This window comes from Haliotis rufescens, unplaced genomic scaffold (assembly GCF_023055435.1).
Source record: "Haliotis rufescens isolate VD_foot unplaced genomic scaffold, xgHalRufe1.0.p SCAF_12, whole genome shotgun sequence".
Classification (NCBI taxonomy): Eukaryota; Metazoa; Mollusca; class Gastropoda; order Lepetellida; family Haliotidae; genus Haliotis; species Haliotis rufescens.
This window is the reverse complement of record NW_025963802.1, coordinates 31,854,948-31,864,502: the sequence shown is the minus strand read 5'-3', so window position 1 is coordinate 31,864,502 and position 9,555 is coordinate 31,854,948.

Sequence of the window (9,555 nt, the reverse complement as noted above, 5' to 3'; positions counted from 1 at the left end):
ACTGCTTTGAATTCTAGATTGTTGATGTGAAGCTGGCTTTCTTCTTATGACCACCGCCATGCCACTTGTAGGTCTTGGCAATGAGCTCCCCATCCGACGGTTGAGGTGTCGACGAACAGGTGGGGGGTCGGGCTGAATGGTTGCAAGGAGACTCCTTCGCAGACATTTGATGGAGTTAACCACCATTTGAGGTGTGGGTGTAGATGGTTTGGAAGAGATATTAGAACCTGACAATCGTCGTCCTGAAGGAAGGGCTTGAGGAAGCACTGGATTGGCCGTAAGTGAAGTTGACCTCTCTTGGTGAGGGCTTGTGCTGATGTTAGGAGACCGAGAAGTTGTTGCCATTGACGTAAGGAAATTGGCTGTTTGAGTGCCAATGGGACGAGGCGTTGGATTTTCTCCCAATGATCTTGGGGTACAAACATCTTGCCCAGACTCGTGTCAAAGAGGGCTCCGATGAACTGGAGACGTTGTGTTGGAATAGTTTCGGACTTTTTTGGGTTGATGATCCAACCTAGTTGATGAAGTAGGTGTTGAGAGAAATCGAGGTGATGAAGTAGAGTGTTCGAATCCTTGTTGGCTTGAATGCAGTCGTCGATGTACGTTTCTAAGATGATGCCGCGAGTGTGTAGAACTTGACGATGGGTTTTGTGAGGCGAGTAAATAGCCACGGGGCCGAAGAAATTCCAAATGGGAGCACTCGCCATTGGTAGTGTTTGCCTAGGAACACAAACCGAAGAAATTGGCGGTGCTCTGGCAGGATAGGGACGTGTAAGTACGCGTCTTGTATATCTAGGCTGATCATGAAGTCGCCGGGATGACTGACTGACTGACTGACTGAGTATGGTTTTACGCCGCTTTTAGCAATATTCCAGCAATATCACGGCGGGGGACACCAGAAATGGGCTTCACACATTGTACCCATGTCGGGAATCGAACCCGGGTCTTCGGCGTGACGAGCGAACGCTTTAACCACTGGGCTACCCGACCGCCCCTCGCCGGGATGAATAATCGTTCGTAGTAGAGCAATTGATGTCATGCGGAAGTGTGGAGGAGTCTCTAGGTATAGTTTGTTGAAGGTTTTCATGTTGAAGATGAGACGTAGTTGAGGACTGTTTTTCTTGGGAACCAGAAAAATTGGAGAATAGAACCCTGGTGTCATTGGCTGAGTGCCCAGACACTCTATTGCGTTCTTTACAAGTTACGTGTTTATGGTGTCTATGAGAACTGGAAGTTGTTTGGCTGGATACAGATGTTGAGGCGGTTTGCACGTCGTCGGAGGTGTGGTGGCAAGAGGTAGAAGATAACCTGTTTGTAGGAGACGAGACACATATGGGTCGTCTAGGATGGTCCAGTTTAAAGCGAACGTGCCTATTCTTCCGCCTACGGGAGACGAGAAAATCGGAATGGCTGGAGTCGGAAGGTCCCAGTCGTTCTGCTGTTGTAGTGAGTCATTTGTGGTTAGTGTCTCCTGGCTTAGGAGAGTTAGTGTTTCCTTTAGTCCCTGAAAAGGAGACGGTGCGTCCGCCTGATCCCTCCTCGCTGATGTTGGCGTGCTCGGCCACGGCCACGAAAAAAAGCAGACCTATTACTCAAAACTTCTCTAAGGTTTGGCCGTCTTCGGTCTTTCCTTTGTTCTTCCAGTTGATTTTTCTGGAGACGAAGTAAGTCAACAGTGACTTGCAGGGAAGTGTCTCTTTGGACTTCATGGGTGACCTCCTGTATGCGCCCAGCAAAAAGGGAGGGTGTTGACCATGGCATTTGGTACAGCCTGTTCTTAAATTGATCATCCCATGAGCAATGTTGTAACACCCCCCGTCTACGAAGAGAAGTGATAGATCCCGCATGGTGAGCAAGGAGGTCTAGTATAGCTGTCGTTTTATCCTGGATGAGGGTCACAGCACCTCGAATACAGGATTCTTCCGAGGAAGATGCAAGAGCTAGAGCCGACGAAAGTGCTTCAGTTGCTGATAAAATAGTGGAGACCAACGGGAGGGTCCTTCGAACAGTGGTGTCGAGGTGAACGAGGTCCCTGTCATCCACTGAAGAAGCTGAGTACGGACGCTTAGGAGCTAATGTTGCGATGTCACCATCTAGTTCAGGAGAAATCGTAGACAAGCCATGAGTCCTGCATCCGCCAATACAAAGCGTGGAGATTGAAGCCGATCACGAAGACGGCGAAAGGATCCAAATGCTTTGTCTAAATTGGTGGCCATATCCTGTAGGACTGGTCTCGGAGGGAGTGTGATGTTCGGCGACGAGGCTGAAGGCACAACAAATGATGATAAAGTGTCCTCCGTTGAAGTGCTTTTTAACAATTGTAACTTATCTGCTATCCAGATAAGTACAGTGATCGGATCTGCTATGTCGAAGCTCCCAGAAGACGAAGCTGGGGAGGTATAATGGTCTGATGACTCTGATTCTGGTGGTTGATCCACTGAAAGGGATGTAGTGGGTGTAGATAGAGGTACCGTAGTTGGTACAGCAGGTGCCGGTTGGGGAAGACATGCTGCTGTTACAGCCTGTAACAGAGAACGAATCTGTTCTGCTGGAATAGCAGAAAGTTCGCTAGGGATCCATGATGTAGGGATAGCTTGAGATGGAGCTTGTGATGTTGCAGGAGTCTGTGATTCAGAGGAAACAGGAGGGCGTCGAACCGGAGTGAAGTAGAACTCTGCCTATCTTTAGGTGGAGGACATCTACTAACGGTAGCTGATCTGAGTGGTCTATCTCTATGTCGCCGAGGAGAATCCTCATGACGAGAAGAGGAAATGTTGCTTGACCGATAAGTCTGTAATCTGGATCATGAGGATACCCATGCCATGGAGGGTGGGGATCCCTGTAGTGTGGGTGTCGTTCCAACTCATGTGCGTAGGCACTATATGAAGTAGTGTTCCATGGGTAATCACCACGTTGATGAAAATCAAAAGTGTGAGGGTAATCTCTTAGTTGAAACTCAGGATGGGTGAGTGAAGGAGAAGATCGAGACATGTAGGATGAATGGCTAATAGACTCGTTGTAGCGTTCATCCTCCGAGCCTAGACGTGATGGGTCTCAATAGTGTCTGCGTGAGACATGATAAGGGGATGAGCGATAATCCGCTCGCCTGTCATAAGACGAGTAACGATCTGTAGGTGAACGTCGCATATTAGGGGAGTCTCTCGAATGTCTCCGTTCCTTGGAGGTTTTATGAACTCTCGTGTCCCGTTGAACCTCCTTTGAAGTGTGTCGATACTTAGGAGTCCGTATGTCCTTCGAAGTTCGGTTCGATGATGTTCGTTGAACCTCAGAGGTTCGACGAGGCTCGAATCTCTTTTGTTTGTCCGAAGATGTACGATTCGAACGTGACTGTCGCACCTCGGGAGTACAGCGACGTTCGGAGGTTCGACGATGTTCGAATGTTCGACGAGGTTCGGATGTTTGACGAGGTTCGGAGGGTCGGTTATGTTCGCAGGTGCGATGAGGTTCGGAGGTTCGGAGGTTCGGAGGTTCGGAGGTTCGAGGTTTGGAGGTTCGAAGTTCGGAGGATCGAGGTTCGGAGGCCCGATGTTCGTAGGTTCGAGGTTCGGAGGTTCGGAGGTTCGGGGGTCCAAGTTCGGAGGTTCGGTGTTCGGAAGTACGAGGAACCTTCGATGGCGGGATGTTCGGTGAATCATCTCGGTGTCGAGAGTGAGAAGTCCGTTGGTCCCAGTCTGAATGCCGATCCCCCGATGATTGCACTGAATAAAGTGCACTGACTATCGATGCTAGTCGATCCCGGGACGAGTGTCTATCGTCTTGTGAATCCTCTCGGGAATGGGAGGTTCGTGAACCTTGATCCGATGAGTCGTCATACGACTCCTGGTCTTGAGAGGATCGATCCTGCGAAGATCGTCGTATGGGAGATTTCGAACGACGGACCGAACTTATAGGGTCGACCGAGGTACCAGTACTATGTGTACCCTCCGAAGGTAAAACAGGAGCGAGCTCCCTGTTAGTCGTAGAACACGACGAGTCGAAAGTACGAACCTCGGTCGGGTTGGATACGTTGGCTGACGTAAGCCGGTCATCCACACTCGTGTCTAACGAGAGGACTCGTCGAATGTCCGAGTCTCGGGATGTGGAGAGTAGGTTCGGCTTTGAAGGTGGATTCGTGGATACCTTAGACATGTCGTATGTGAGAAAAGAGTCAGAGACCCCCTCATCGTCTAACGAGATCATGGGACCAGTTTGATCCCTAGTATTCTGGCCCGCCTGTGAGGGTGATCGGGCAACCCGCTTTCTTGACCGGTGTTTTCTTGGCTTTCGTGGATTTTTCTGCAGTCTTAGAGAGACGATCTGACACCCGACGCCGACATTTATGCAGGTACAGTTTGAAGGATTCATCTGGTAGATCGGAGGAGAGCTCGCAACGCTCTAAAAAACTGCATAATCCACGACAATCCGAACATTGGGCATGAGGGTCAGACGGAGAGAAAACACGTCGGCACAAAGTGCAGACAGGTCTCCGTGTGGACTGCTCGTCCATTATGATGAATAACTATCCCAAACAGGGATATAAGTAAATTTGCAGGCAATTAGACGACAAAAATATGAAGATCGCTTGCAAGCGAAAAGAAAAACCCAAAATGGATTCCTGTAATAACAACACGTTACCACTGCGTTACGATTTGAAAGAGAATGAGTTGACTGGGATAGACACGTGATCAGTGCAAGAAGGTCAACCAGCATGCATAGCGCGCATGACCCACATCTTGGAGGTGACCGTGACGATGTGAGGTATGACGGGGTAAATTAACTTAAGAAGCTGGAAACTTTTATTTCAGATACGTTTCCACTCAGAATCGAAAGAAGAAAGAGAGATGCATAGTGTGAGATAGGATAAGTTTAAAAATTGTATATTTGGCAAGCCATTCAACTAATTAATTCTCAGTTTTACCACAGTCATGACCAGGTTTGTTTTCCCGTTCGTCCGTCTGTATTTCGTTTCCGGAGCATAACTTGACAGCCGTGAAAGATTTTTCATCCAACCTTGGTACACGTATTAACCAGGTGCTGCAGGATTGCCTTTTGCTATTGTGGGTGCTGGGGGATTTGTCATCTTCTGATGTCTCTTATTAGATAAGATGTTAAAATCAGACAGGACAAAGTTGGTTTTGGGTTTGAATGAATTTTACTTACACTTTTCACACTGTCTTTTCATTGCTGCTGACACGACAATTTTGTAACTCATATATTTCATGACTGACTATGTCCTCATGTAAAACGTCAACAAATAGTACTCACATTTCATATGATTGATTATCAAAAGATTATTAAGGAATGTCATATCCAACGTGTCTAGAGATCGAAATATTTCAAAACATAATACAACAACACAGTGAGACCATGGCAATATTCAAAACCCGCGGGGACTCCAAAGTAGTCTGTGCTGGTCGTAAGGCGACTTAATGGTCAGACTCGGTCGTAAGGCGACTTAATGGTCAGACTCGGTCGTAAGAGACGACTGAATGGTCAGACTCGGTCGTAAGAGGCGACTGAATGGTCAGACTCGGTCGTAAGAGGCGACTTAATGGTCAGACTCGGTCGTAAGAGGCGACTGAATGGTCAGACACGGTCGTAAGGCGACTGAATGGTCAGACTCGGTCGTTAGAGGCGACTGGATGGCCAGACTCGGTCGTAAAGGCGACTGGATGGTCAGACTCGGTCGTAAGAGGCGACTGGATGGTCAGACTCGGTCGTAAGAGGTGACTGGATGGTCAGACTCGGTAGCTTGGTTGATTGCGTATCATCGTGTCTCGACCGCGTCGATCGTTGCTTAAAAGATCAATTACTAGTTTGCCTCAAGTCTTGATTATGTCGTATCAGCCGTCAGACAGATGGCATATTGCTTTGTGCGGCTTTCAAATTTAAGGTGTTATGAAAGGAAAATTACAATGTTATCAACTAATATAAAGACGTGTCGCTGAGTTAAAACTAACGTTCTGGATATAAAATAAATAGCTTTGGTACAGTTGGTATTTAACTGAATACATTGTGTGCGTGTAACATAATCTCTTACGGGTTTAATAAACCAGAATATATGTACGTCACCCATTTGGTCATTTAATATTGATTACATTAAGTTTTGTGTTACAATGTCTGTAAGTATTTAGTGCTGATCTTGTAAACGATAGCTTCCTTTTATGTGACAGTTTTCTTTTACATATATCGAATTGTTTTGTTCGAGTGAGTGAGTTGGGTTTAACGCCGCTTTTAACAGTATTCCAGTAATATCACGGCGTGTCAGCTTAATGTGGGAGGAAAGCCCGAAGTGATGCAGGTCTCAGACGTTTACCACTTCGGTGAAACCCACAAGCACGGGTCTGGTGCTGACAAACCTAGAAACAAAATTGGGGCGAACCGGGAGAAACAGTAAACTACCCAATATTAATAGCGATTAAATACGTTATAAATATATTACCGCTGCCCTAATATTGATGTTTATAATCCATCCACACATTTCCACCCGTTAATATGCTAATAAAGCAAAATTGTTATTGTTAAAGCACTAGTTATGAAAGTGGGTTGTCTCCATATATGTCAATGCTATACTGTATTACATTGAATTAATACCCAGAGCAATGTTTGACAAAGTCACATTTATATACTGATTTTTATTAATAAAAACTGACATTTGATACACCTGTCTAAAGACAGCTAAACTCACATACACTTACATTCTGTACTTTTGACATGATCCCTGAATACCATGAAAAAAAGGAATGAGCAATTTCAGCTATCTCTATAGTTACATGTCCACAAATTCTAATATCTCATAACAAAATAATATTCAATTTATCTGTATGAAAATGACTTATGTTTAACATATATCTTTACTTTATTTTGGTCTGTTGCAATCAAATTTGTAAGTATCGCAAGAGGTCTAAAATATCACGATTTGGAGCTGACGAATGACCCTCCGGCCAGACGCTCTGTTTCATGAACCACGGAGACGGTCGGTAAAAATAGTATCTGTCTTTAAATAGAAAGAAGAGAAAAACGTTATCATGCCTTTGTGATATCATGCCGTCGGCTATAAATGACACTATAGCCAACTACATATTAATGTTGACGAGCTGTAGTCTGCCTGTACCTTTTATCAACGAGGCTTTCTTTAAAATAATTTAAAAAGAATAAGTTATCTCTAACATTAGAGATCCCACAATCTACCCTGGCAGATATAGAGTAGCTGTTACCCACAATCTACCCTGGCAGATCTGGAGTAGCTGTTACCCACAATCTACCCTGGCAGATCTAGAGCAGCTGTTACCCACAATCTACCCTGGCAGATCTAGAGTAGCTGTTACCCACAATCTACCCTGGCAGATATAGAGTAGCTGTTACCCACAATCTACCCTGGCAGATCTAGAGTAGCTGTTACCCACAATCTACCCTTGCAGATCTAGAGTAACTATTACCCACAATCTACCCTGGCAGATATAGAGTAGCTGTTACCCACAATCTACCCTTGCAGATCTAGAGTAGCTGTTACCCACAATCTACCCTTGCAGATCTAGAGTAGCTGTTACCCACAATCTACCCTGGCAGATCTAGAGTAGCTGTTACCCACAATCTACCCTGGCAGACCTAGAGTAGCTATTACCCACAATCTACCCTGGCAGATATAGAGTAGCTGTTACCCACAATCTACCCTGGCAGATCTAGTGCAGCTATAACCAACAATCTACCCTGGCAGATCTAGTGCAGCTGTTACCAACAATCTACCCTGGCAGATCTAGTGCAGCTGTTACCAACAATCTACCCTGGTAGATCTAAAGTAGCTGTTTACCGGAATCTACCCTGGCAGATCTAGAGAAGCTGTTACCCACAATCTACCCTGACAGATCTAGAATAGCTGTGCGGCTGTTTTGGGGACACCCGCGATGTCCATGTAAGTGACTTTTACGGAGCTTTCAACAGTTTTAGAATACTGCCAACGTTCTCGATCATGATATGATATATAGAGTTGCGTCCCTTAGAGGTCAGGATCCGCTGATGGTGGTTTCAATTTACCGTCACATCGGCAATATTTCAGACATATCGTGACAAAGTATACAGTAAGTAGTGGCAATAATTTGCATTTGCACATACGTACAAGTAGATCATTAACTCGTACTTCGTTGTATTTAAACATATGTTAATGTCTATGATGAGGATCAAAACCCCGTTGTATCCTTAAAAATTGCAAAAGGCGACCGAATTGGGCAACCCGTTTGTCGTGGGCTGCGCCCCTGTTTAGGTGGGGAAAGGCATTCTGGCAGTTGAGGGCACTGGTTCCAGGAATAGCGTTCCTTTTTCCAATACACCACTTCGACCCTTACTTCGCTTCGACAGGTGGTAGGATGGCCCGGTCCTATCAATCGACTGGTCATGCAGAAGAAGAATATGCAAAATGAGAAGGATATTGGGTAAAATCTGTGCTAAAAAAGATAACGCACAGGCTCGGCATAACCCTGGCAGTCGATTGACAGGACCGCAGTCATATAGCTGGAATATTGCTGAGTGCGGGGTTAAACAACAAGCAAACAAACAACAACCACAAAAACATATTGCAGAATACTATGTATTGATCACATAATGATGTTTTCACGGGAAGAAGACTTACTTGAATTTGTCAGTATTCTACATGTGTAAATGCTTTCTCTACTTCGCATTGTACAACTAACACGTTGGTCGTGGTTTATGGCCGGAACCCATTCCAATGAGGGGAAAGTCGAGTACTTGCCCCGCTGTTGTCATATCCACACCAAATCTTTCATCTGGTTAATCTCTGGCTGTGGGTCCCAAACACTGTCCCACGACCGCCGTCGCTGAACATACCACAAGCCACTCGGGGTAATCAAATCTGTCAACGCACTGCAGAACTCTATAGCTGCAGATGCTGACCCCCCCCATTCTAACCCGGAATCTTCACGGGACAAGATGTATGTACAGTGTATGTACATCCCCAGACAATAAACTGTGAACACTCCCGCAGTCTGCAGAACTTTTCCACTCTACCTTCGATGTCTCAACAATGAATAATTCATTGTGATGCGAGAAGCATTGTATTCGGACGTTCATCTTTCCGTTGTGGCCACGCACACCCTTGACAGCGTTCGACACAAACACCGTAACGTTTGGGATAAGGAAATGGTCAGTGGATCCGATTATGACCAGCGACATGTGAACATTCGTGAATGGTGGTGCCATATTTTGGCCGTGTGCATTGACATTTGACATTGAACAATCATGATTACTTAATTATGTGAGTGAGGATTGTTTTACACCGCTGTTAGCAATACTCCCGCAAAATTACGGCGGGGGACACCAGAAATGGGCTTCACACATTGTACCCATGTCGGGAATCGAAACCGGGTCTTCGGCGTGAAGCGCTAACGCTGTAACAACTAGACTACCTCACCGCCTACTTAATTATTTACTGTGTCTTGATAAGATATGTGATGCATGTGCTTTGTAATTTTCGAAGTAACACTGGATCTTTTCTCCTATTCCCTGGCATGTAAGTATATTTGGCATATGGGCATATTCGCC